Source organism: Cryptotermes secundus, unplaced genomic scaffold (assembly GCF_002891405.2).
Source record: "Cryptotermes secundus unplaced genomic scaffold, Csec_1.0 scaffold743, whole genome shotgun sequence".
NCBI classification, from domain to species: Eukaryota; Metazoa; Arthropoda; class Insecta; order Blattodea; family Kalotermitidae; genus Cryptotermes; species Cryptotermes secundus.
The window spans coordinates 208367-235818 of record NW_019745093.1 but is presented as its reverse complement, the minus strand read 5'-3'; the positions used below and the strand labels follow the sequence as shown (position 1 = coordinate 235818).

General features: G+C 45.9%; 1 protein-coding gene and 1 long non-coding RNA gene across 6 annotated transcripts in view; one reads left to right on the top strand and one right to left on the bottom strand.

Moving 5' to 3' along the window:
• LOC111874951 (fasciculation and elongation protein zeta-2) overlaps positions 1–27452 on the bottom strand; it is a 132014-nt gene that overhangs the window by 14308 nt on the left and 90254 nt on the right. The window lies entirely within an intron of this gene.
• Positions 25286–27452, top strand: part of LOC111874953 — a 33906-nt gene continuing 31739 nt past the window's right edge. For all 3 annotated transcript variants that reach the window (XR_002844635.2, XR_004514152.1, XR_002844633.2), the window contains exon 1: positions 25286–25375. This is a non-coding gene — a long non-coding RNA (uncharacterized LOC111874953). The remainder of the gene's footprint in view (positions 25376–27452) is intronic.

Here is a 27452-nt window from a genome sequence, read left to right as displayed (position 1 = left end):
GTGGGCAGAATATATAGCAATTCAGTCCGTACCTCACAGGAAACACATTACGTCTCTGCTACAGAGCCCAACCGATTAATGCTGTTTATTGTGAGAGCCTTACTGAGCCAAAACCGTGAGCAAACTGCAGGGTTTTTAATGTCAACTCAGGCGGTATGTATGAGATTCGCTGCCTTCACGAGTTTTAAGATCACGGCCTCATGGGGTGTGATTGTATGGAGTTCGATAGTTATACTATACCACTTATTCTACCTTGAAAATTGAGGCAAAATATCTTACGAAACGTTGATTTATGTCTACCAGATTGTATGACGCCGCATCTCAGAAATCGTCATTTTAATTATATAGGTAGTAAGTATAGTTCAATCGTTCTTTAGAGAGTTTGATTTGTTTCATTCTGGTCCGTNGTGGGCAGAATATATAGCAATTCAGTCCGTACCTCACAGGAAACACATTGCGTCTCCGCTACAGAGCCCAACCGGTTAATGCTGTTTAGGGGAATAACGGCCGTGTATTTTGAGAATCATACGGAACACATATTCCCTGCGAAAAATTCAGTTTTCAAAATTTAAGTCACGTGGTACACATGGTTACCACTGTTCTTTAAAGGATCACGGCGAATACTAACGCACGGTTCTACCGAAAGTAACAAACGCTGCACTGTGAACTGCCATTTGCCGGAGAGTACACCTTCAGGCTGTGTGAAGGATGAAAGACCCCTAGGAACAATGCCTGTCTGTTCGTTTTGGCAAAAAATACTGACAAGAAAGAAAACTGTACAGTCAGACGGGCATTATAAATTGACGGGACAAAGAACAGTACATATTCCACGTCAAGGGTACAAGACTTCTGCCAGAACGTAAAACGCGAACTCAATGTGGAGTACACGAACCTTCTAACCGAATTCCTTGCGATTTTGTACACGTTAATTAGTTGCTGACGCAAATTCTTATTTATTTGTTGTTTATTTAACGACGCTTTCAATAGCTATGAGTACACAACGTCGTACCATAGGATTATTTAATGATAAACTGGTAAGGATATTGAAGGAAGGTGTCAATTCATATTTCGAGCAATTATCACGAAATTCGTGTGGAGTGACTGAGTAAATCCACAAATCTCCTCAACCGGAACAATAGTCGGTCAGGTCGAGATTCGAACGAGATCCCCCAAGGAATAAAAGTCAGAAGGGTTACCGTCTGAGCCAGCGCACTCTTCTCTCTCACGCACGGACCTCATAGATCAGTCACACAACTTCCAGAGTCGTGAGATGAGAGTATGCAAGAAGACGAGGAGGGGGATGAGAACATATAAACGAACGGGGGGGGAGCAAAAGAAAACAGTNAGCAAAAGAAAACAGTTGTAAATAAATAAATCAGACTAAAATGACACAGATTTAGTACAGCTACACATATTAATATACGTGACGTGATGAGAGAACATACTACATCAAAATGACACTCAACTAAATAACATCAGTCGCATCTTCTGACTGGCACAAGACCAGGGGAACCTGCACATGTTGGGCCCAGTACTGCTGCCTTGGGGCACGCGGTAGCGTAGTTCGTTGAGTCACTATACTATAAGCCGGAAGGTCGTGGGTTCGATTCCCAAATGTCATTGGATTTTTTTCAATTGACCTAATCCTTCCAGCTTCATTATGGCCCTTGGGTCGACTCAGCCTCTAACAGAAATGAGTACCAGGAATTTTCCTGGGGAGTAAAGAGCGACCGGCACATTAGCCTGACCTCACAGACATCTGTGAGCCGAGTGTATTGAGAATATGGGAGCCTCGACGTCTCACAACCCGATGGGCCAGGGACAGATATTTTTTTACTGATGTCTCATGGTAGTTGTACTGACAACTGCTGTATCTGGAATGGAGTTTGCATTAATTTCTCGGGGCACTATGTGGCAAAGCTGTACATGATAACAGTATCTAGAGGTAACCGCAGATGTGTTGTGGCGGGGGGGGGGCGTTTTAATGAGGTGTAACAGATGCAGAGCGGTACAGGTGCCTGCAGTGGGACCACAAAGCAAGCTCCATTAAATTACACTTAACAATGTTTGACTTTGTACTTCTGGATGGCAGCAGGATCGGTCGCTACTCTCGCTTTTGTTTGTTAGGGGACGCAGGCTTGCGTGGCAGGATAATATTAAAATCGAATACTATTGACTTCTTGGATAGGGTAAGAAACGCTAGTACGATTACCGTGGTTACCTTTCTTAACTACTGTTAACACAATCACAGCATTTCGGTTCTGGTTCCATCATTCTCGCCTCAAGGTCGTCCGTCCGCCATATTATTACCGATTTACACGTAAAGTTGTTCCTGTGCTTAATTAAGCACTGTCATGAAGATATATGAAGTGGAGGTATACCTCCACAAATTTTGTCCTTGGAACTAGACAGAGGTGAGTGGTCAGCTTCACGTCTCGGCCGCTTTTCACCCGAGGAAATCGCCCCAGGCTCCCAATTGATAGGAGGCTGGATGGGCCCCATAGCCTGTCTGGACACTAAGAACCCTTACCGTGAATCGAACTCCGGCCATCCAGCCCGTAGCCCATTACCGATTTAGGAAATTGAAAGTATACATTTCGGGTGGTCTCCAATGGCGCAACTTTAATATGAAATTTAATCAAAATCTTTCCATCGGTTCTCTGTTTAGATTACATTTATTGCTTATTTAACGATGATGTCAGGAACTGCATGGTGTCACGGGGGAAAGCCATGAAAAACTTCCATCAAGACAGTTTCTTGTCCCAGTCGGGATTCGAACCGGGCATCAGAAGCATTACCGTTTAAGCCCAGGTGTGATATCTCCTACATGAGCCGTGAACTTGATCCAGAGGTTGGCTCATGAAGGTCTGGCTGCATCTTAGCACTTGCAAGGGGAATCGGTCTGGCTGGAGCTGACCTTGAGGATACCAGAACCCCCCTCCCCCTGCCGGAGCTCTTGCTTTCTTCAGTCCCAACAATCTCTCCCACCTGTCCCTAGGTCTGCCATTGTGTTCCAGCAGCTGAAGGCTATTGTAGTTGCTTTCCTAGTCCATGGTGCCCACACGTTCCCACTGCAGATCATGGAGCCTATTTCACTCCACGAGGGTGAGTCGTCTAGAGGCCACAGGAGTTCCTATCGAACCCAAACGTTCAGTGCTGTGTTCACAGGAGCCCGCCACTTGTCCACACCCTCCCATCGTACTCTCTAACATCCATTTTATCCTGCCATTTATGTCTAAGTCTTCCTAGTGGTTCTCTTTCCTTCATGTTCTCCCACTGTGACTTTCTAAGCACTTCCCCCAATTCCTGCTGCAAGTTCTATTCATTTTTGGTTCGATTGTTCTAAGAATATACGATGAATACAAATTATGAAAATCCTCATTACGGAGTTTTCTCTGTTCTGTTGCGAAGATTAAGGGGCTTGATTCCCGTTGAGGTAAAGAGATATATTTGCTCTCCAGAACGTCCAGTCCAATATTGGGGCCCACCCAGCCTCCTAGTCAATAGACACCGCAGAATTTATCCTTGTGGGTATAGCGGCCGGGGCGTGAAGCTGACCCTCACCTCCAACTAGTGCCGAGGTCAAGAATTTTGGAGTTAGACTTCACACATATTTGCGGCCAGGCATACAGATATCCCTTTAGTTATATTCATATCGAGGAGTTTCATCTTCTGGGACGTGACTCCGTCTATTTTGGTAGCTCACTGACGATAAGGCGGCAAGCATAACAACAGCGGTTTCTAACCTGCCGCAACTGGTACTCTGTTGACAGTGGAGCAGACGATAAGTGCAAGAGAGACCAACAGGAGGACGGTTACAGAGCAAGGGGCCTTACCGGCCTGAGTGCATGAAGTCAGTGCGGAGACTGCGCACAATGGCGTCTGTGGAGCCGGGATATCTCAGTCGGTATAGCAACTGGCTACGGGCTGGACAACCGAGGGGTCGGAGTTCGAGACCCGTAGGTTCAAGAATTTTCTCTTCTCCACGTCGTCCAGACCGGCTCTTGGGTCCACTCAACCTCCTATTCAATGGGTAACGGGGGTAAAGCTGCTGTGGCATGAAGCTGACCACTCACCTCCAACTAGTGCCGAGGTCAAGAAAATATGGATCTATACATCCACTCCACCATACGTCTTCATAGCGTAATGCTTAATTAGTTAAGTACAGGGACAACTTTGCCTTTTTACCTTTACCTTATGGTGTCTGTATCTCAGATTGTATGCTACCGAATGGTGGGATAGTACAATGATGAATTGTAAAGGATTTGGAAGGAAGCGGTAGTAGCCTAATCGAGATATCGCGACGGGAGGTTCACGAGAAAACTCCATCATCGGGGTAGCAGCACGTACACAGCACAACATGCAGGTAAACCGAGCCAAAGTACAAGCGAAACACGCAGAACCAAGCACAGAAGAAATAACACCAGAGAAAATTAAGTAAAAACAGTGAAGTTTTCCCTGTGCTTAACAAATTAAGCACTACGCCATGAAGGCGTATGGCAGAGTGGATGTATAGAGCCACATTTTCTTGACCTCGACACTAGTTGGAGGTGAACGGTCAGCTTCACACCCCTGCCGCTTTACCCCCCCCCCAAAAAAAGAGAGCCCTCGGTACCATTTGGACAGGAGTTTGGGTGGGCCCCAGAGCTCGTCTGAACTACGTGAAGAAGAGAAAATTCTTGACCTTATCGGGTCTTGGAACTCCGACCCCTCGGTCTTCCAACCCGTAGCCAATCGCTTTACCGACTGAGCTACCCCGGCTCCCAGAGAAAATGAAAGCAACTCATTCAACAATCGTGAGTAACAGCGCAAATGCGATAACAGAAAAACAGAATTAGCACACAATACCCACCACATGACAAACACTAATACGTGTACAACCTGATGCTATTACAGCTAAACCCAACACGTGATTAGACGCAAGGGCATGACGTAACATAACTTGAAATGAAACTTCCAGAAGCGTCTAATATATCAAAAGAAAAACTGAGCAGACTGTACACGTTATGATAGCCGGTTAGGCCGAAACATGTTGTGAAACAAAGCAGAAACACCGAAACCTAGCGAATTTTCATTGAGTTGTACAGGGACGGACAATAGAACCCAGCATCTCCAGGATACGAGCCCACAGTGTTACCGCTGTGTCGGCCTGCTCCGTGATGCTAATGATGTTAAAACCTTTTTTTTTTTCAATGGCTCTTCCAGCCCATTCAGGGCCCATGTCTCTTTTCAGTTCCGTAATCATTTTTCACAGAGGGTAGGACTCCTTGGACGGGTGATCAGAACGTCGGAAGGCCGCTACCTGAACACAGGACAACAAGAACACAGAATAAACACATACCAAACATCCATGCCTTAAGTGGGATTCGAACCCACGATTCTATCGTCCGAGCGAGCGAAGACAGTTCGTGCCTCAGACCGCGCGGCTATTGGAACCAAAACCAAACTTGTTCTTGTGCTTAATTAAGACGTATGGGACAATGGAGGTATAGCTCCACCATTACTGATGTCGGCACTAGATCGAGGTGGCGAGTTTCACGTCCCGGCCGCTTTATCCAAGGATAGGAGGCTGGGTGGACCCAAGAGCCTGTCTGGAAGCTGTGGAGTAGAAAAAATCTTGTGCCCCTCCCGGGAAGACTGTTTACTCAACATTCGTAGCTACCCTCCATATCTGGAGGTCGTTTCCTCCGCCCGCCATGCCGCGGTGATAGAAGACCCACTTAGGTTCAGGACTGGGACCAGTGGAGGGCTCCTGCGAACACGGTAATGAACATTCGGTTTCCATAAAATGTTGGGAAACTCTTTGAGTAGCTGAGCGACCGGCGGCTTCTGAAGAGGAACTCAGGTACATGGAGTTGGAGTAGGTTGTAAAGCCCAACGTTTCGGAGGAATTTATTGCCTCCATCTTCAGGGGTGACCGGACAAAAAGCTAGTAGAAGTATGCAAGAAACTTAGAGGCGCCCATGTATGAAACACCTAGTTCCTGGGATAAACATATTCAGCTCCACAGTTCCAGCAACCTCTCTCTCTCTCTCTCAATCACAAGACATAAGTGAGGCTAAGAGAAAACAGAACCGCTGCTAGTTTCTGCAGCGGGAAATGAGGGGCCTAATGGACGAGGTCGTTAGGAATTGATGACCTGCCACTGGTGACCTTCAAGTAGGTACACTAGACCTTCGATCCGTTACACCGGAAGCTGCTGTTTGGATTATCTTCCTACGCGCGCACGAAATCCCTCAGAGGAAGGGAAAGTACCAATTCGAGGCCACCGCCAGATTAAAATCCTTCATTTACTGCTTTCGTCGGAAATCTGCCTGCCTTCCTACCCTATAACTCATGATGCTGAATCTCTCTCCAGATGCTAACAGCTGCTCAGCTGTTGGAGCTGAAAATCCTTCGAAACGTCGGTTAACTTTTCAACGGATTACACGACGTTATATCTCAGACGATAGAACTCTTTATAACCACCGGCGTGAGAACCTCAGATCCTACACGGCGCCATATCTCGGAAAATGAGATACTTCATAACCACTGGCGTGAGAACCTCAGATCCTACACGGCGCCATATCTCAGAAAATGAGATACTTTATAACCACCGGCGTGAGAACTTAAAATCCTACATAGCTTTATGCGTGTGATTCTTACTTGGCTTACCCATCGACCCTGGAGATGGAAGTGAAAATTCTTTCCGAAACGTCGGACTTTGTCCAAACTACGGGGCGCTACAACCCACAAAACCGTACCCTTCATTTTTACAGAATATTTCTCAATTCCTGAAAATAGGATAGCTCAGTCGGTATAGTGTCTACGGGCTGGACGGCTGAGGAGTCAGGGTTCGATTCCCGGTATAGGAAAGATATTTTTCTCTTCTCCAGTGTCCAGACCATCTCTGGTCCCCACCCAGCCTCTTATACAACGGGTACCGCGAGTCACTTCCATCTAGTGTCGAGGTTATAAATGGAGCTATACCTCCACTCCCCATATGCCATGTCGTACTTAATTTTTTTTACCAAGGATTATTGCGTGTTTTCTCGTTTCCGGGGAAACGAGATTGATCTGTTCCCTAGCAACGGCTGTCGAACTGTCGCCTGTTTACACAGCTGCTACCCAATTACACCGCTCTGGAGGCGCACTGAACTGGAACACTTGCCCCTGAAGGCGGAACACTTGTGTTCCATACCAAAGCAGGCTAACTACTTGTGATGCTTGTTAATTAATGTCATCATGCGACTAATTAGCGGAGCGCAACAGACGGACACCGGTTCCTCAGCCGTGCGTGTGTTGACTGCGCACGCGTGGCCTACACAGTACACCCATCAGCTCATTGTCAAGGACATGCGCGTGAGAGACCAGAAGGAAAGGGAGGCCATACTTCGTGAAGCGAAATAAGTTACGCGCACGCAAACTTGTTATCAACTATCCTTAACAAGTAGATTTATATTTATATTAAACTTAAGACATGTCAGGAAGATCGTTCACTCTCACGGGTAACAAAGGAACATCCCTGGGCGGACCCCCTTACGAGATCGTTTGGACTAATGCGCAGTATTGTACTCTGGATCAATATTATTATTCTTGTCTTCATGGCCTAGGGCTTAATTACAAACGGGAAAAACTTTTCCTTTGTCTTTATTACAATAATATACATACAAAAAGCTGAGTCCTTCTTGGGAAAGCAATAGTTGCTGCACCGCTCAAAAAATAATCATAAATTTATGGAATCTGAAAGTTCATTGCCGTGCTTACAACAACCCCTTACTTGCCGCTATCCTCAGCCATACGGATCAATTCCAAAACCACCCATCCAATTTAAGATACATTTTAATATTATCCTTCAATATACATATAATTTCCCTGATTGTTCCTTTCCTGAGCGCTTTCCCAAACAAACTTTGTATGCACTGTCCTTCATTTTCATGCCTGCTACATGTCTTCATCCTATCCTCCTTGAAGTGGTAATTCTAACAATATTTATTATCATCGTCATCATCATCATTTGTGATGAAGCCAGTCCTACAGACTATACGGAGCCGAATGTTCGAATTGCAGTAAATTCGGGTGGAAATAGCCCTGAAATAAGTCAAGACACTATCCGAAAATCTGGCTGGACGAACTGGGGTAAACCAGGAAAACCCTGGCTCAGGATAGTCGGTGTCCCGGCAGAATTCCGAACCAGAGACCTCACGTGAAACAAGTACACGAACCATACAACAGCACCACTGCGTGTGTTAACTTGTTTGCTTTTGCGTAACTTAATCTCCTCAAAATTATTTGCATCTCGCGCGAATCAAGACGGAACGGGTTTCCTTATACTCGCAGATCTCGTTCAAATACTGAGTTACGCCAGCCTAAACCACCTCATAAAATTGAACCTGCTGGCTGCAGAGAATGCGTCGTCATGGTTGCATGAGAAGACGAAACCGGTCTCAGAAACCGGTTGTGTATCGCGTATCCCTTGAGGCCAGTGACTCCAAATATAAAATAATGCAACAGAGAGTTAACCCTTTGAAACCACAGATTCATCATATAAATACAGTCCGTACCTCACAGAAAACAGAGTCTCCACTACAGAACCCAACCGGCTGTTCGCTGTTTACTGTGAGAACCATACGGAACATACAGATACACTGTGTGGGCAGAATATATAGCAATTTAGTCCGTACCTCACAGGAAACACATTACGTCTCCACTACAGAACCCAACCGGTTAATGCTGTTTAGGGAAAAAGACGCTGTTTATTGTGAGAATCGCATGAAACACAGATACAGTGTGTGGGAAAATGTAAACTTGTAGCTTGTTATAGGAAGTGGTATCAATAGTTACCACCGCACCCCTAACCGGTTTATTTTTTGCACTTTCCTCATAATATAAATAAAGAGAAGTAAAAAAGGTAAAGCTATCCCTGTAACAGGCTGTGGACGCCCATAGGGTTATGAGCGTCGAGACTCCCACATTTTGTAGACAATCGGCTCACATATGGCAGTTGGGTTGTCAGCCTTACGCGCCGGCCGCCCTTTACCCCCAAGAAGATTCCTGATACTCATTTCTGTTAGAGGCTGAGTCAACCCCAGGGCCATAGTGCGGCTGGAAGCATCAGTTCAATTGAAAATCCAATGATGACATCGGGAATCGAACCCGTGACCCCCCTACTTGTGGCATAGTGCTTCAACCAACTACGCTACCGTATTCCCCATAAATAGAGATGTGTTCAAACGAGAGGAGTAGATAGCATTGCTGCACCTCATTCGGGAGGTCAAAGGTAAAGATGTCCCTGTGCTTATTTAATTAAGCCCTATGCCATGATGACATATGGAAGAGTGGAGATATAGCTCTACCATTTTTGACCTTGGCACTAGTTGCGGGTGAGTGATCAGCTTCACGCCCCTGCCATTTTACCCCCGATCAATACCTCCGTAGAGAGGCAATTATTAGGTTTACAGGCCTATTTCATAACGGTAGCTTGCAAAGTGTAAAGTTTACAGTATATAAGGGACTTTACAAGTCGTTTTGTTTCCTTTAACGAAAAAAGAAAAAGAAATATATTTTACTGAATGCAACATCTGTTGTCATATCTTCTCTGATTAAATGAAAAACATTAATTTGTGAGCGTTCCGTTTCTTACGTAAAAAAATAGTGTCACGGGATTCGAACAGAGGATCCCAAAGCATTAGAAGTGGCGTGGAAGGATGTGAACCGATCATAAGATCACGTTTCAGCTACACTGATCTTCCCACAGCTCAGTAACTTAATCTTTTCTTCACCACAAAATCAGATCGCTCGTTTATCGTACTACAGCAAGTTTCAAACAAGAAGGAGAGTGACGTCATGTGGAGAGTTAAACCAATCGGAATCAGTTTCCGGTAGTCGTTTCACCAGCATTCATATCTTAAGGCTACATTCCATGCGTCTCTTTCCTCTTAATGGCACGTTACTTAAACAAACAAAATACGTCAATTACAGTAATCATACAAAAAATACGAATTTCAAACGCTGCACTCTTGCTTACATCTTCCTGAAATAGCAAGCGGTACTATTAGCGAACTCTGTTTAATTACTCAAAATTACTGGGCTTTCGACTTTGTCCACCGTCCGGTATTTCAAAAACTAGAGAACACAACGTTTCGGATACTGGATCTGTTTCCGTCCTCAGGTGAGAGGGGAGACACCTACTTTGTTGGGTCCCTTAGAGAGAGCTAGCCTCAATCACTGGACCAGGGAGGGGGGAGACACCTACTCTGTTGGGTCCTTTAGAAAGAGCTAACCTCAATCACTGGGCCAGTGAGAGAGGAGACACCTACTCTGTTAGGTCCCTTAGAGAGAGCTAGCCTCAATCACTGGACCAGTGAGGGGGGAGACACCTACTCTGTTGGGTCCTTTAGAAAGAGCTAACCTCAATCACTGGGCCAGTGAGAGGGGAGACACCTACTCTGTTAGGTCCCTTAGAGAGAGCTAGCCTCAATCACTGGACCAGTGAGGGGGGAGACACCTACTCTGTTGGGTCCCTTAGAAAGAGCTAACCTCAATCATTGGACCTTAGTTTCACGTCTGTGAATGCTTTATTACAATTTTTATTGCATATTTTCCTGTTGTCTCCCTCCGACAAAGCCTGGTCTCAGGTATTTATACAGCTTTAGTTATCCTGAGGTGGATTGTCCAGTGATTGAGGTCTCTACTTCACCTGAGGACGCAAACAGACCCAGTTTCCGAAACATTTTGTTTCCTAGTTCTTAGAATACCGAACGATGGACAAAGTCCCCAAAACCCAGAAACTATGAGCAATTTACACCATCGTTAGGGCACTTTAGAATGTATCTGTCTCTTTGGTTGAGCAATTCGCATGCTTGCGCACGCGACTTTTTTTTCTCTTCCGTGTGCCAACTGTCTTGACAATTGTCGCGTTGTGATCGTCCATTGCTTCAAACGAGCGAAGCATAAGAGGGAACCCGTTATTGTATGCTTCCACCATGACGTTCTTGTCAGATGTCAATCAACAATGCACCAAAAGATACTGCTAGACATCTGACGAGAACATCACACATACAAGTATACATAACATATATGAGATTATATACAAAACTTTAAGAACATTTCAAGATGGTGTAATGCTAGGTGACGGATGTATACCTAGACGCTGTCATATGCATACATACAGGAGGAAAATTTGCTCAAAGCAAGAACTGTGAAGCCACAGAAATAGCCGTTGCTAGCGAACGGCTCTGAAGCAACCTTCGTTTCTATGCAACGGGCTCGAAACAAACAACGAAACAACGTCCGTTGTTAGGCACCTGATTCTTGACAAGCGATAATTGAATAAGCAAAACAGGTTCGATGTTTACTGTGCGGTCCGTGTCTAGATGTTATAATCGGGACGGTTATGCGGCAACCAGTCAGTTGCAAGGGTGCTCAGTTGGAAGGAAACCGCCATTCAGACAGGACTTGACTCCGGAAGCAATGGAATAACCATTGTTAGAAGCCGCTGTTAGGAAACGACTAGTGGAGACTGTAACAGCCTGAGAACACTAATCAGTGTGTTCTGGTGATTTTTAAAGTGGGGAGATCAGCGATGACGATATAATTAAGTATAATTACGAGTTGCGTGTTAAAGTGATCACTAAATCTAATCCAAAACCCCGTCGAGAGTCACTCATGCACGTGACGATATTAACTTAAATTTGGCTACGAAGACTTCTTTCCACACCCTTTTCAATTAATCATTCAGAAATCAACCCACAATTCGATGTTATATAGATTATACTACTCACAGCTTCGTTAAATAAACAACACACGAATGACATGCGAAATCTTACGGAAATCAGTGACAACCAAGTAAGGAGGGGGTGTGAACTGGGTGGGACCCCCACTACACAGTAGCGCCTGCGCATAACTGTATTAGTCGAAGCGTGGTGGATATCTTCCCTCACAAGAGCGCGTTCTAACAACCCGCTGCAGGTGTCTGAGTCCACTTCATTCGTGACACTGCAGTTTGCCCAGGTAGCTAGAGTACTCCTTGGGAACCTGACAGTTGCGTAGATAGTCTACAACTTCACCGCATCCATAGAATCTGAAGATTTATTACCCACGTTTACAGCAGCACGCTGTACAAGGAGAAAGCATGGCAAAGCTGCCCCCCCGGCTGGGAAGAGAAGGGAAGCCTTAACATGTGGCTTCTTAAATGTGGGACGCGAGCCATCAGGGAATCACGACTTACCATAAGGGGCTCTGAAAAGTTTTCCAGACATTATTTAACACACAGCTGTATCCACGTACTATTCTGTCAGGTCAAAAATTCAATAAAACTTAATGTATGTGCTTCAGGAAAAACATGTAAAAAATCCTTTCGTGACTATACAGGAACATTTTATAGCTTACTGTAGATGTAGGAAGGCTGTAAAGCTATTTAGGTTCCTGATGTCACCGTACAGCCTGATAGGGACCTGCAGCAGTGTGCAGAACTGAACTTTTCGTGACTGTACAGGAACATTTTATAGCTTGCTGTAGGTGTAGAGAGGCTGTAAAGCTATTTAGGCTCCTGCTGTCACCGTAGAGCCTGACAGGGACCTGCAACAGTGTGCAGAACTGCACTTTTCGTGACTGTACAGGAACATTTTATAGCTTACTGTAGGTGTACAGAGGCTGTAAAGCTATTTAGGTTCCTGCTGTCACAGTACAGCCTGATAGGGACCTGCAACAGTGTGCAGCTTTTCGCTGACTGGCAGAGACGGGGAAAGAGGGTGAATATTACGTACAATTTTGGTGGGTTTCTACTCACACCCCGCATCACTATGTTCACAAAAACCAGTAGTAGAGGGATACACAACGCTAGAAAAGATCTGTCGCAGGTCCGCAAGACGTGTAGAGAGTTCAGAAATGTTCTGGAGAAGGGAACGAGGCCCTAGATCACCGCCAGTTGGACATCCCGGCTGCATGGTGCAACTTTCGGGGTGGAATGCCGAGAATCGTCTGCCCACACCTGGCGCTGAATCCTCCCATACTGCGGCATGAGAGCCTACTTCCCTCGCAAAGAATGGCGCTTTGTTGTGTGAGGGGACGGACCAGAGGAATTCAGCAGTTCGACTCACACTTGAATTGACGAGGTCTCATTCGTGCCGTTCAAATTACGCGAGTATTTCCGTAAAACTGAACCCTTCGAAACAGGGTGGCTACTAACGAGTCACCGTCTCTAAAAACAGCGAATGCTTCACTGGCTGGTCCTTGCAATGGGGACACAGTGTTTCCTGTGAGGTAAGAAAGGTCAAGGTAACGTTGTTCCTGTGTTTAACTACTTAAGCACTACGCCATGAAGGCGTATGGGGGAGTGCATATATAGACCCACATTTTCTTGACCTCGGCAATAGTTGGAGGTGAGTGTTCAGCTTCATGCCCCGTCCGTTTTACCCCCGGGTACTCATTGGATAGGAGGTTGGGTAAGCCTCGGGGCCTGTCTGGATAACGTAGAGAAGAGTACATTCTAGACCATACTGGGACTCGAACTCCGACTCCTCGGTCGTCCAGCCCCGTAGCCAGTCGCTATACTGGGTACGCCATCCCGAGTTAGAAAATGAATTGTTTATATTAATTAGATTAACTTTTCATTTGTTCTGCTATACTTTTTATCTTTCTCCCCCCCACACACACAGACATTAAGAAACATGAGAAAGTAAAGATAATAAAGGAAGAGTATGCTAAATAAAATGGAACATAAATGAAAAACTGTAATAAAATACAGTCACTATAATAACTGGCAACGGGCTGGGAAGACGAGGGGTCGGAGTTCGAGTCCCGGTAAGGGCAAAATTTTTCTGCTCTCAATATCGTCCAGACTGGTCTTGGAGCCCAGCCAGCCTCCTAACCAATGTGTATCGGGGGCCCTTTCCTCGGGTCAAGCGGCCGGATCGTGAAGCTGACCACTCACTTCCAACTAGTGCCGAGGTCTATACGTCTTCGTGGAGTAGTGCTTAATTAGTTATTTTTATAAGCGCAGGGACGACTTTACGTTTTCTATTGTAGTGAAATAAAATAGTGCAAGTAATGAAAACGGGGAAGTGGAAAAGATATGAGAAAATAAGACCAAGAGATGAAACAAAATAAATAAATAATATAGAATCAAACTGAAGGGGAAATGTCACAATGCAAAGTAAGGTAAAGCTATCCCTGTACCAGGCCGTGGAGGCCCACAGGGTTGTGAGACGTTGAGGATCCCACATTTTCTAGACATTAGGCTCACAGATGGCGGTGAGGCTGTCAGCCTCACGCGTTGGCCCCCTTTACCCCCAGGAAAATTCCTGGTATTCATTTCTGTTAGAGGCTGAGTGGACCCCAGGATTAGGTCAAGTGAAAAATCCAGCGACCTCACCGGGAATCGAACCCTCGACTTTCCGGTTTATACTCCGCAACCACGTGCCCCCCCCCCCATAGTGCAAAGAAGCAGGAAGGAATTGAAGGAAAACAGACTGAGAGCCCTGGGAAAAGGGACACTCTTTAAGGCCCTAATAAGGGCAATTAAACAAAGAAATTATGTAGCTTTTATATAACGTAAGACACAAAGTAGGCCACTACTGCATCTGTACAGGCTCTTCCAGTGATGAAAAAGAACGAATTCATACGTCAGACCGAGAGGGTTGGTGTGGACGCCTCATCCGCTATCCTAACTAAAATCTTACGTGATATTCCTCAGTCCCTACAAGCAAATACCGGTAGAGCACCTTGATCAGTCCACGACAGCTTCTTCCAAATGCTTTCCCGAGAAGCGGACAGCACCGCGAAATAAGCCGTCAGCAAGTAACGCGACCCTTAGCTTCCTGTCCTTGCCGACTTTCCCAAGGCCGTCAGGACGTGTCGTCCTGCACTTTCATGAGCCGGACGCAACCCGACCCACGCTGACTGCATGTGGTTGTCAGATCTGCAGCTCTCGGTCCGTATTTCCTGCTCTCCCACTGTTGGGCCGCATCGCACGGGGTAGCATAGTTGGTTGAGGCACTATGCTACAAGCCGGAAGGTCGCGGGTTCAAGTCCCGATGAGTCACTGGATTTTTTTCAATTGACCTAATCCTTGCAGCTGCACTATGGCCCTGGGGTCGACTCAGCCTCTCACAGGAATGAGTACGAGGAATATTCTTGAAATATTCTTGGGGGTAAAGGGCGCCGGCGCGTAGGGCCGACAATCTTGCCGCCATCTGTGAGCCGACGTCTAGAAAATGTGGGAACGTCGACGCTCGCAACGCCCGTTACAGGGATACCTTTACTTATATATATAGGGAAGAAATCAACGTACAGTAGGGTCGCACTTTATGTGAGGGATGCGCTACTGAAGACCTCGCGTAATTCAAGACAAATTTTCTAATACAAATAAATGTAAACTAAGGGGGATACGTTCTTGGAGCGCATTTCTGTTTACCATCTAAAGTGGCGCCGCGATGCGGTAAAAGCGTAAACATCTCGGCCCGCCAGTTTTGAAGCACGTGATTCTTTCTCATTATTTTTGGGATTCAAATTACTTCAAACTTGGTGCATATATGTTTATGCCGCACTATTTCAAATTCACGCAAAGTGCGGTTGTTGAAGCGGGACGGCATCCAGACATGGCGAAGGGGCAAATCAGAACACGCTGGGTCAGAAGGCGGTGACAATGGCATCTGCGAACGGGCATAGCGTACTCCGGCGAAATGCTACCGATGTTTCGGATTAACCTGCTGCCTCAACTTTCAGGGTAGAAGATGACACATCGATACATACGTTTCGAAGGAGAACACTGCTTCCATCTTCGGGGCAGAACAGTAGATCGTTACTCGAAGGAACCTGCTACCTACCATGTTCTGGGTATACGACAGTAGACATTACTTAACTTTCGACGGCACAAACTACATCCATCTTCAGGGTAGAATAATAGATTATTACTCGAAGAAACCAGTTAACATGTTCTGGGTACAAGGCGGCAGATATTAGAAATGTTTCGAAGGAAAAAAACTGCCTCAATTTTCAGAGGAGAACAGTAAATTTTAAGCAGCGGAACGTGCTATCTTCTGGGTATAAGACTGCTGATCATTACCAACGTTTCGGAAGAACGTGCTGTCTCCATCTTCAGGGCAGAATGGTAGTGACTCAAAGAAACATTTTGGATCTATTTTCAGAACAGGAGACCGGAGAAACTGCTGCAGTCTTCACTTTCTTCACCACACGAAATAAATTCCCGGGGTTCCTAACAAAAGGAAAATTGTGGCTGGGTTCTCGGAACAGAGCTGGGTACGGGGGCTCGCGGAATGTAGCACTTGCCAGCACTGACCGCTCCTGCGCATGCACCGCCATTTTGGAACTGCTCCAACAGTGACCGGAGCACAGCACTGTGTATTTCGATCAGATAAACGTGCGCCCATTTCCATATAGGAGGGGCGTAATTGCATGAGGACAGTTTCACAATTTGTATTCCTCATCCTTTGAAATAAGAGACACAGAGGCAGCCCGAAATGTCTCCAGTCTAGCACAGTCCTTCGGAACCATACAGTTAGCCACTACTGATTTCACATGAACGGACAAGCCACTGAATCTGAATTCGCTTTGTGAAGAGCCCGAAGATATTCTCAGAACCAGTCACATGACCCAACAAACACTTTTGGAATAATGGCCACCATGAAAACCTTACTTCAAAACCGTACTTATCCCTATAAGAAGTTGTTTGGTCACGATTCTTGCCTGGGGTTAGCTTAAGGAGACTGGTTGCTTACTTAGGAGAGAGAGAAAAAAAGACAAAAACAAGCGAAGCACAAGAACACGTGGCATACTGGCAAAGTTTGTTGTGCCACTTTCTCGCTGTGATGATTCCAACAACTGCTCCACACATGCGCAGAAGAAGCAGATGGCTTCGTCCAAAGTAATCATACTGGAAGCCATGCAAATACCACGGCTCTTCAATTGCTCCGCTGGCGAAGTAAAAAGCCAAGAAAGAAATCAAATACGAACCCCCCTCTTAAAACTCGGGACATCGCTGTATAAACACACGTCATCGTTAAATTTACAGACCCTAAATATGAAAGCTTAGCTCTCGAATCGCAGCTACCGCCAATAAATGGATCCGACGAAATTGTTACAGCTTGTTTTCTGTTTATCTTACTGTATGAAGTTGGTGTGACGCAGTGTTATGCCACATGAACCTTGTACTAGCGTAATCATCATTCAAAACAAGGAGTATCTGTTCTTCGCCCGGGATATGTTTCCCTTCCTTGTCATACAGAACATAAAAGTTTAAAGACCGAAAGATAAATTTAAAAAGGTAACCCTGCAACAGGTAGTTAAGGCCCATTGGGTTGTGAGACGTCGAGGCTTCCGCATTTTCTCTAGACAATCGGCTCACAGATGGCGGTGAGGTTGTCAGCCTTACGCGCCGACGGCCCTTTACCCCCCCCCTCCCCAGGAAGACTCCTGGTACTCATTTCTGTTACGAGGCTGTGTCGACCCCAGGGCTGGAAGGATTAGGTCAATTGAAAAATCCACCTCATCGGGACTTCAACCCGTGACCTTCCAGCTTGTAGCATAGTGCATCAACCAACCACGCTGCCGCGCGCCCCAACGACGAAAAAATATTAAATTTTACTTCAAGATAAAGGTAAAGAATGAGCCAGGATTTCTCAGTCGATACAGAGACGGGCTACGAGCTGGACAGTCGGGATTCTATTCCCGGCAGGGTCAACAGATTCTCCTCCACAGCGTCCGGACTGATTCCTATTAAACACGTACCAGAGATTATTTCCACGGCGGTAAATCGGCAGGGGTGTGAGGCTGATCACTCATTTCCATCCAGTGTAGAGATAAAAATGGTGGAGCTATACCTCCATTCACCCATACATCATATTGTCGTAGTGCTTAATTAAGCACACGACGTATCTTTACCGATAAATGTAAAATTCTCCCTGTAATAATTAAGCAGCAGGCAATGAAGGCGGATGAAGATTGGAGGCATAGCTCCACACATTGCTAAGTCTCGGCAGATGTGAATTGTCAGCTTCACTTCCAAGCCACTTTAACCCCTGGAAAATGACCTCCCAGAATGTACTAGATAAGGGGATAGGTATACCCTTGAGCCGATCTGGATTGGATAACAGTGTCTGTGCCCTACTGGGAATCGAACACCGATTCCTTGGTCACCCAGCTCCGTATCCTAATCACGAGGTTTGCTTTATTCTATTTTTATTAAGATTTATTATTACATTTCTAAGATATGCCATATTAAAAGATTAAGAAATTTTGAATTGATATGGACCTGTTGTGCCGAAATGTGAGGTACTATCCCAGCATTCGCTGCAGCAGATGAGGAAATCAATCAGGAGAGCCGGGCACAGGGCTGAGATCTGAACCCGAGACCTCCCGATGAAGAAACAGGAACGCTATTCACTTTGCCATACAGTTCGGTCTTGTGGCTTGTTATTTGGATCATAAATGCATTATGCAGCAAGTAACAGTGCGCAGGCGCCATAAAGAAGACTAAAAGGGAACAATGAAGGCAACTCCGTCCAGTTTACAGCGACACGTCCGAGTTAGAGAGATAAAGTAATCATCAACACGATAATATGCCTGGAGAGAGGAAATGCGTTTTAAACCTACTTCTCTGTTACGTAATAAGTCTGCGTAAAATCGTCGTGAAAATACTGACTCTGGCATTTTCTCACACACTGACACAAGTACAGGCCGTCTTCACCCTTACGACCTGTTTCGTTCCTGAACACATTTCATGACGCGAGGTGGCATTTCACGTACTGGAGATCGCATTCCCGAATCACCAAAAATATAAAACACCCATTTTATTAAGAATAATTCCGTCTTCTTGGATATGACGCCGTGTAGATCTTGTGTGAACCGACGTTTCGGAGAAGGGTAGAGAAATCCGAGAGCGAGGAACCAGCGTGAGCATGTGGTTGCAGATATTGCAGATAAGAGCAATGTGACGCCGTATAGTTTGGTAGATAACTACCGATCGTCTAAGGCGGCCATGAAGCATGTTCCTTCTAACAAACTACACGGTGTCACATCTCACAAGAGGGCGAACTTCAGTGTTTCCCTTAGTTTTGCCCCGAATTGACCAGTTTATCGTGACGTCATATCCCCTTCCGTTCCGTTGTCAGCCATAACGATAACTGCAGTGACGTCAGCTTCCAAGACGAACGTCGTTAAACTCGAAATGAGGGCCCAGGGCGCAGCAAGGGGTTGCCTAGTTGCGCCTGCTACTCTGTCAAACACAAATTCCAGATGGAACGCTTGCCCCAGCAGAGCACCTTGGGCTACGAGGTAATCGTGCTCCTGTCATTCTAAGTGCTCACGGGGGGGGGGGCATTGTTACAAGGTTCCCAGGCTTCGCCCGCTTCTTCTGATAAGGAAAATGAAGGCAAAGTTGTCCCTGTGCTTAACTAATTGAACACTATGCCATGAAGGCGTATGGGGGAGTGGGTGTATAGACCCACATTATACTGACCTCAGCACTAGCTGGAGGTGAGCAGTCAGCTGCACGCCCCGGCCGCTTTACCCCCGGGAAAGAGCCTCCTGTATCCATTGGATAGGATGTTGGGTGAACCCCAGAGCCTGTCTGGACGACGTGGAGAAGAGAAAATTCTTTGTCCTACTGGACTCGAACTCCGACCCCTTGATCGCCCAGCCCGTACCCACTCGCTATACCGACTGAGCTATCCTGGCTTCTGATAAGGGCAGTATGAAAGTAAGGATGTCTTATTTGTCAGAAGCAGTGGCTTGAGGCAGGGGGCTCGGGATTTTGTGTCTGAATTAATGTGGAATTGTGCAATTTGGAAAAAGACTAAATTTGGTGGCTTTGACAGCAATGAAGGTTAATTATGCTAGAATTAATTTCAAGATGGCTCAATGAGTAGCGCGCAGTAACAACTTAAGGAACCAACTTAGCGTTCGCTTGGAGACGAAGGAGGAAAACCATGAAAACCTCTGACGAGTTGGCCGGTCGCAGGACCATCGGGATCCATACTTTTAGCCAGCAGTCCGGCAGAGGAGAGAATATGGGAGACTGGCCGTCAATAGTGTTATGCGGAGTCCTGAGTTCATGGCCAGTTCTGGGGAGTACATCTTTACCCTTACGTATTTTTTTGCTAGTCCCTTGTACTGCAGCCACTTCTGGTCTATTATACCAGCCCCAGATGATAGGTGAGGGTGATTGTGGAGCAATTGGTGGAATGAAGATTGGCATGGGAAACCGAAGTACTCGGAGAAAACCCGCCCCAGCGCCACTTTGTCCACTACAAATCCCACTTAACCAGACACGGGATCGAACCCGGAGCGCCGCGGTGGAAAGCCAGCGACTAACCGCTTGAGCTATGGCGAGGCCTTCACCTTAGGTAAGTCCGACATTATGTGCTTTCGACAGCGTGTTTCCTTGAAGTCAGGACCTGCAGGGCCACTTGCATCTAACATGAGTTTCGCATGAACCCTCTCTTGTGAGCTAGGATAGCGCAGTCGGTATAGCGGTTGGGTATGGGAGGGGGTCGGAGTTCGAGTCCCGGTACGGTCAAGAATTTTCTCTTCTATACAGCGTCCAAACCGGCTCTGGGGCCCACCCTCCTATCCAATGTGTACCGGGGACATTTTCCCGGGAGGAAAGTGGCAGGGGCGTGAAGGTGACCACTCACCAACTTTTAGTAATGCCAAGAAAATGTCGACCTATACAACTTTTAGTAATGTCAAGAAAATGTCGACCTATACATCCACACTGCCGGTCACGGTAGCCGAGCGGTCTAAGGCATGTACTGTCTTCGCTCGCTTGGAAACCGGGATCATGGGTTCGAATCCCACTCAGGGCATGGATGTTTAGCTTGTGTGTGCGTGCGTTTTTCTGTGTTTGTGTACAGGTAGAGGCCTTGCGACGAGTTGATCACCCGCCCAAGGAGTCCTACCGAATGTGTAAGATCTAGAAGAACCGAAGTGAACGGAGAAGTTCATTGAGGTAGGCCTACGCCCACTGGGGCTGTAGTGCCAAGGGGGAAAAAAAATACATCCACTCCTCCATACCCCTTCATGGCGTGGTGCTTAATTAGTTAAACACGGACAATTTTATCTTCACCATCCCTCTGTGTTACTAATGTGTGAGAACACTGGCGTCACGTGATTCTTCAACAGCTGTTAAGTTTATAATTATCCTATATTAGAAATCTGAGACTGTGTAAGTCAACAGATGGCCTATCCTCTTGATAGTTTCATGTTGATTATGTGTGTGTCATTCTAAACCGCTGTTAGCATTCGAAGTTAAGATTTGTGGCGCATTTAAAGTATCATTCAACTGGAAACTGAGTTATTCGTGGTTTCCCTCAAAGTGTTAACCCAGCACCCACAATTCACTGCCCAACCCCGAGAAACAATACAAAGAACATATGCCAGACGCTGACAGAGCTAAACAGAACTGATGTCAGAGGGAGTATATTTTCAAAGCTGTTGAGGAACTCTTTTAAAGCCGATTTCAAACAATTTATTTATGGCATCCACAAACACTAAAGAAAACAAGCCGCCCACAATTTCTCCACCTAACCAACACATTACAAGTTGGAAAAATATACGTTCAGAACAAGGGTTTTTCTTTTCGGCGCTTCAAGCGGGGAAGTTGTTTGCGCCAAAACTGTTGCTATGACAGCGTCAAGTAAAACTTCGGGGATAGATATCACAAAGTGATGCGGTATCAAACGAATTTCCTTGTAGGGGGGGGGGAAGATACATACCCATGGTCTGGAATAACACTAGCACCTTTCAAGTCTATGGTCACTGCTAATGGGATCATTGAAAATGATTGTAATTTTTTAAAGAATTAAATGCCTACATGGGAACATAAAAGACAGGACACATTGCTCATTTTGGAGGAAGGATATTGTCACGTGATTGGAGTGACTACAGACGGGGTTTCTATTGGTAATTGTACTTATTTAACTCGTACAGATCCGTGATTACAAGTAATTATAACCGTTTCACTAATTCACACACTTTATAATTCACTAGAGCACACACTTAAGTCTTCACAGCCTGCTGTGTCTTCACCAGCTGTTGCCTGGTGACGGGTCCGAACGGCGGACGTTCCCTTTCCTCTAGGTTTCCGAACTGTCTCCGTCCTTAGCTACAGCAACTTTCGACTGACTCACTCACCAACTGTCCGACTCATAACATCTCGGCACGGACCGCATAGAAAAACAGGGAAGGGACTTTATGTAGGCAGTGTTGGGGGCCCCTGTGAATTAGTATATTTATTGATATGGCGGTCAGTTGCTGTGTTGAATGACAAAGCAGACACAGTGGCGTCACAGTGATAATATGTGGACACGTGACACCAGAGAGACGCGGCTCTGCAGTTTATCCCGTGACTTCTCAAATCCTGGAACATCCGTGGCCACGGGTACAGCGCAGAGCCGTCCCTGTGCTGTATCGATCTCGGATGCCCGTCTGCACTGTCCCTGCCAGATGCTGAGGGAAACTTGCGCAGGTCAGCACACTTAACGGGAAGAGGGCTAAGGAGGGGCACATATCAGGGATAATTACAGGAACTGACGGAGAAACAAGAGAAAAACAAAGAAGATATGCAGACGGTACAGCAGGAAGACATGAAGAAAGAGAATGTGAAAACGAACAACAGAAGGAGAGTTTACTTATCGATGCTGTTAGCGCCTGCCTTTCAATGGAGTCGGGATAGCTCAGTCGGTATAGCGACTGGCTTACAGGCTTGATGGTCGAAGAGTCGGAGTTTGAGTCCAGGTAGGGTCAGGAACTTTCTCCTCTCCACGTCGTCCAGATCGGTTCTGGGAACTACCTAGCGTCCTATCTAATAGATACTAAAAGCTCTTTCCCATGGGATAAAGCTGCCGCGGCGTGAAGCTAACTACTCACCTCCAACTAGTATCGAGGTCAAGAAAACGTGGATATATACATCCACTCCCCCATGCGCCTTCATGGCGTAGTGCTTACATAGATAAGCATAGTTGGTTGAGGCACTATGCTACAAACCGAGAGGTCGGGGATTATATTCACGACTTCATGACACTTTTTTTTATTTCAACTGACTTGATCCTTCCAGCCGCACTGTGGCCCTGGGGTCGGCTCAGTCTCTAACACAAATGAGTACCAGGAATCTTCCTGGGAGTAAGGGGCTGCCGGCGCGTAAGGGTGACATCACCGCCTTCTGTGAGCTGATTGTCTAGAAAATGTGGGAGCCTCGACGTCTCACAACCCTATGGGCCTCCACGGCCTGTTACAGGCATAATCTTTACGTGAAAAGGGGTACTGATATAGGACGAGAAGAAGAAGGAAGAGAATGAGAAGAGATGCGGACGGGGTGGAAGGAGCAGGAAGACAATAAGTAAAGTGGGACTATGAAAAGAGAGACAAGGAGAACACTTCGCTTACCGACGCTGACAGTGGCGCATACCTTCAGTGTTGTGTGACAGGATGTCTGCTGAATAGTGAATAGGTAGGATAGGAATCATCTTTGTGTAATTACATATACTATTCCAGCATCTGCTCGGAGGGACTGAGGAATACCGCGTAAACACCAGTCAGGGCCTCTACTCAACCAGAACACAAAGCACAGGTGCTGCCCACTCGCGCGAGACAATCGGAACTAACCAAGAGGAACAAAAAATGACAGATTCAAGGCGACAGTGCAATTTGTTACAGTCGCTCGTGTGGGAGTTCACCTTGTTTTGTAACGAGGTGCCAAAAATGAGGTAACTGAAGGCAGTTTCAAGGTAAGGGAGCGCGTACGTTAAACGGGTAGGTGAGAAACATGACGCTGTGTCCAATTTCGGATGCAATTAACAGTATCAGACAACACGTAACCGTTGCAACGTAACGGTAACAGGTGTTGCGACATCTCAACACGATCATAAAAATATCTGGGCAAAATATTAGTAAGCATATGTTTACAGCACATGTACCACTTCCTTTAAGAAAAATGTAACTCCGCATTCTGCCCACGCAGTGTATCTGTATGTTCCGTATGGTTCTCACAGTAAACAGCGACTGTTTCCCTAAACAGCATTAACCGGTTGGGCTCTGTAGCGGAGACATAATGTGTTTCCTGTGAGGTACGGACTGAATTGCTATACATTCTGCCCACACAGTGTATCTGTATGTTCCGTATGGTTCTCACAGCAAACAGTGACTGTTTCCCTAAACAGCATTAACCGGTTGGGCTCTGTAGCGGAGACATAATGTGTTTCCTGTGAGGTACGGACTGAATTGCTATATATTCTGCCCACACAGTGTATCTGTGCGTTCCGTATGGTTCTCACAATAAACAGCGACTGTTTCCCTAAACAGCATTAACCGGCTGGGCTTTGAAGTTGATTGTTCTCTGTGAGGTAGGAACTGAATTATTTATTATTATTGATATAAACGTTAGGGTTCGGAAGAGAACGTATGTCCGGAAAAAGTAGCGAACTCCCGTATTCTTGTGGCTGTAGGACCGCTGGCTATGCATCCGAAGGTCCTGCAACCGGCCATTTCGACACGGGTTTTGTTGGTTTTCTTCAAGCAATTGTTGAGATGATTCCCAGATTCCAAGTTGCTACTGCGCGCTTCTCATGTAGCCCTCCTAATTTAAAATCACCAAAAGCATACCCGTCTGCTGTAAAGCCACCATATTATACAATTCTTATCCCTCTCCTCCCCCTTCCGCCTGGTTCGAACGAATGGGAACACGAGCGTGAAGGTGATTGCTCCTTGTATCAAGGTACAGCATTAAACCAGCACCCAACTGGAGAAACTCAGTGAAACCACGAAATTAATCGGAGGCCGAGCCCGAATACAATTCGAGACCTCCTAACCTACCAGATATTTCTGTCATACCAACCCCGTCCACACAAGCAGAGGTAAAATTACCCCTGGGCATAACTAATTAAGCATCACGCCATCAAAATGTATAGGGAAAACGAGGTGTAGCTCCACCATTCACAGCCTCGGCACTAGGTGGATGTAAGTGGTCGCCTCGGCCGCTTTACCCCCGGGGAAACAGCCCCCGGTACCCATTGTACAGGAAGCTGGGTGGGATATTGTGCTTAAAGGATAACTCTCTTACTCCTACATCGAACGAGCTCCGATTTCTATATCGCATAGCATGTAGTCTAGTCACTATACTCACTGAGCTATCCCGGCTCCTCATCTACACAGAGTCAGCTCAGAATGACGCACAGAAAAATGTGACAAAACACGACTTGTTGAAACTCTGACGTAAATGCAGTTGACAGAACCACGGAATAAGACTCATCACATCACCAGAACTTGGATGTCTCATCAGTCATCAGCCGGATGCATAAGCTCGCAGCACAAAAACCAAGATATGCCCCAGTTCTCAACAGCTGGATGCAACTCGCTTATGGCGGATCTGTCCAGTGAAAGGGTGAGATAAACTTATTATTTGACGTTGTTCTGTTTACGCAGTACACTGCAAGCACACTGATAGCAGGATTAATAACTAAATCAAGGATTTAACAACCAATCAGTCGCGAAATTTAGGAGTCGCCAAGTTCGCAAAAAATATTTTAAACGTAGTTGCAACATGCACAGCTGTGGAAATTCTGTAAGATTTAACGTGACACGTGCAGCTGCAGACGATCAAATATTTCGCGATTTTCTTCCTGAGTATACAGGAACATTTTATAGTTTACTGTAATTGTAGAGAGGCTGTAAAGCTATTTAGGTTCCTGCTGTCGCCGTACAGCCTGACAGGGACCCGCAACAATGCGCAGAACTGCGCGTTTCTCTAGCCTACATGGGGGGGGGGAAGGCGGGTCGCTTGAGTTTATGCGTAATCTTAGTGGGTCGCGATATCACAAGAGTTGATAACCCCTGCCTTAACACACTGAAGTCAATCTTTATGAAACTTATCATAAATTCCTTATTAAGAAATAAAAGTGCCACTGTCACCCCTATAACACTCAGAATTACTGGGGTTTTGGACTTTGTCCACCGTCCGGTATTCTAAAGAACACAACGTTTCGGATACTGGGTCTGTTTCCTTCCTCAGTTGAGGGCGAAGACACCTACTCTGTTGGGTCCCTTAGAAAGAGCTAACCTCAATCACTGGACAAGCCATGTCTTAGTTTCACGTCTGTGAATGCTTTATTACAATTTTTATTGCATATTTTGCTGTGTCTCCCTTCGACAAAGCCTGGTCTCGGGTATTTATACACCTTTAGTTATACTGAGGTGGATTGTCCAGTTATTGAGGTCTCTCCTTCACCTGAGGACGGGAACAGACCCGGTTTCCGAAACGTTTTGTTTCCTAGTTCTTAGAATACTGAACGATGGACAAAACAAAAAATCTCAGTAATTCCGAAAAGTCCGAAAGTTTGTATGTTCGATCTGAGGTTTCCACAGTAGCCACTATGAAGAGTACTAACTTTGGGATGTGATGCAGTGTAGAGTTGTATAATTTCACCGTCGTTTCAGAGGAAAGTACTGCCTCCATATTCATAGTTGAAGAGTAAGCCACGCAAGTAACCAGAAACAAGCGAATTGCGTGTGGAACACTTGCTTCAGATACAGAACTGTGGCTTCTTGCTGGTTGGTCGCTAGTCTGACTTATAAGTTGAGCCTGAAAACGGAGGCAGTACGTTCTTCCGAAACGTCGATGAACTCCCAGAATATAAATTGCCATATCAAGCATGAATGAGGTTCAACGGCCGCAAATTCGGCACCCTCTAAGCCCCCTCCCCGAATATTTGGATAAAATAAAATAAAAAAAGAAGGAAAATAGGTTCCAACAATGAAAAATGTTTTTAAAAATGCATTCTTCTATTCTAAACACTCTAGGGCGATCAGTATAACAGATATAGAAGAAGTAAATTTCAGTTTGTGCGCAACTTTCAGGATCTCCCCCCCCCCCCAAAAAAAGAAATTTTTGCAGCGTCCATGCACCTGTCTACTGTGTCGCGTTAACAATTCTGTGGCTTAAGAATATTACAGGAAGCCTTAAACTTATCTGCCAGTTCTGCAACTAGGTTATCATGTGCGCCCTGTGAGGTCCACTTTCACCTCATGCCGTCCGATAATGATGTAATAACTGAAGTGTACACTGGTCAGGCACTGGTCAGTACACATTCTCAGTTCATTAGGAACTCTCTGAAAATATTTGCTTATCTCATGATCTCTCAGCTTTGCGTGACATTTATCGACTGACGTTTGTCTAAATCGTTCTTCTAGAGTATGTCAAACCTTACGAGCCGGAATAGCTCAGTCGGTATAGCGACCAGGCTATGAGCGCCATTATCGCGGTTCGATTCCCAGCAGAGGCAAGAGATTTTTCTCTTCACCTTATCGTCCTGACCGGCTCTGGGGTCCTAGGAAACTCTTTCCTAGGGGGTAAGCCGGCAGAGGCGTGAAGCTGACCACTCACCTCCATCCAGTGTCGAGGTCAAGAATGATGGAGCTATACCTCCACTTACCCATAAGCCTATATGATAAAGTGCTTTAAT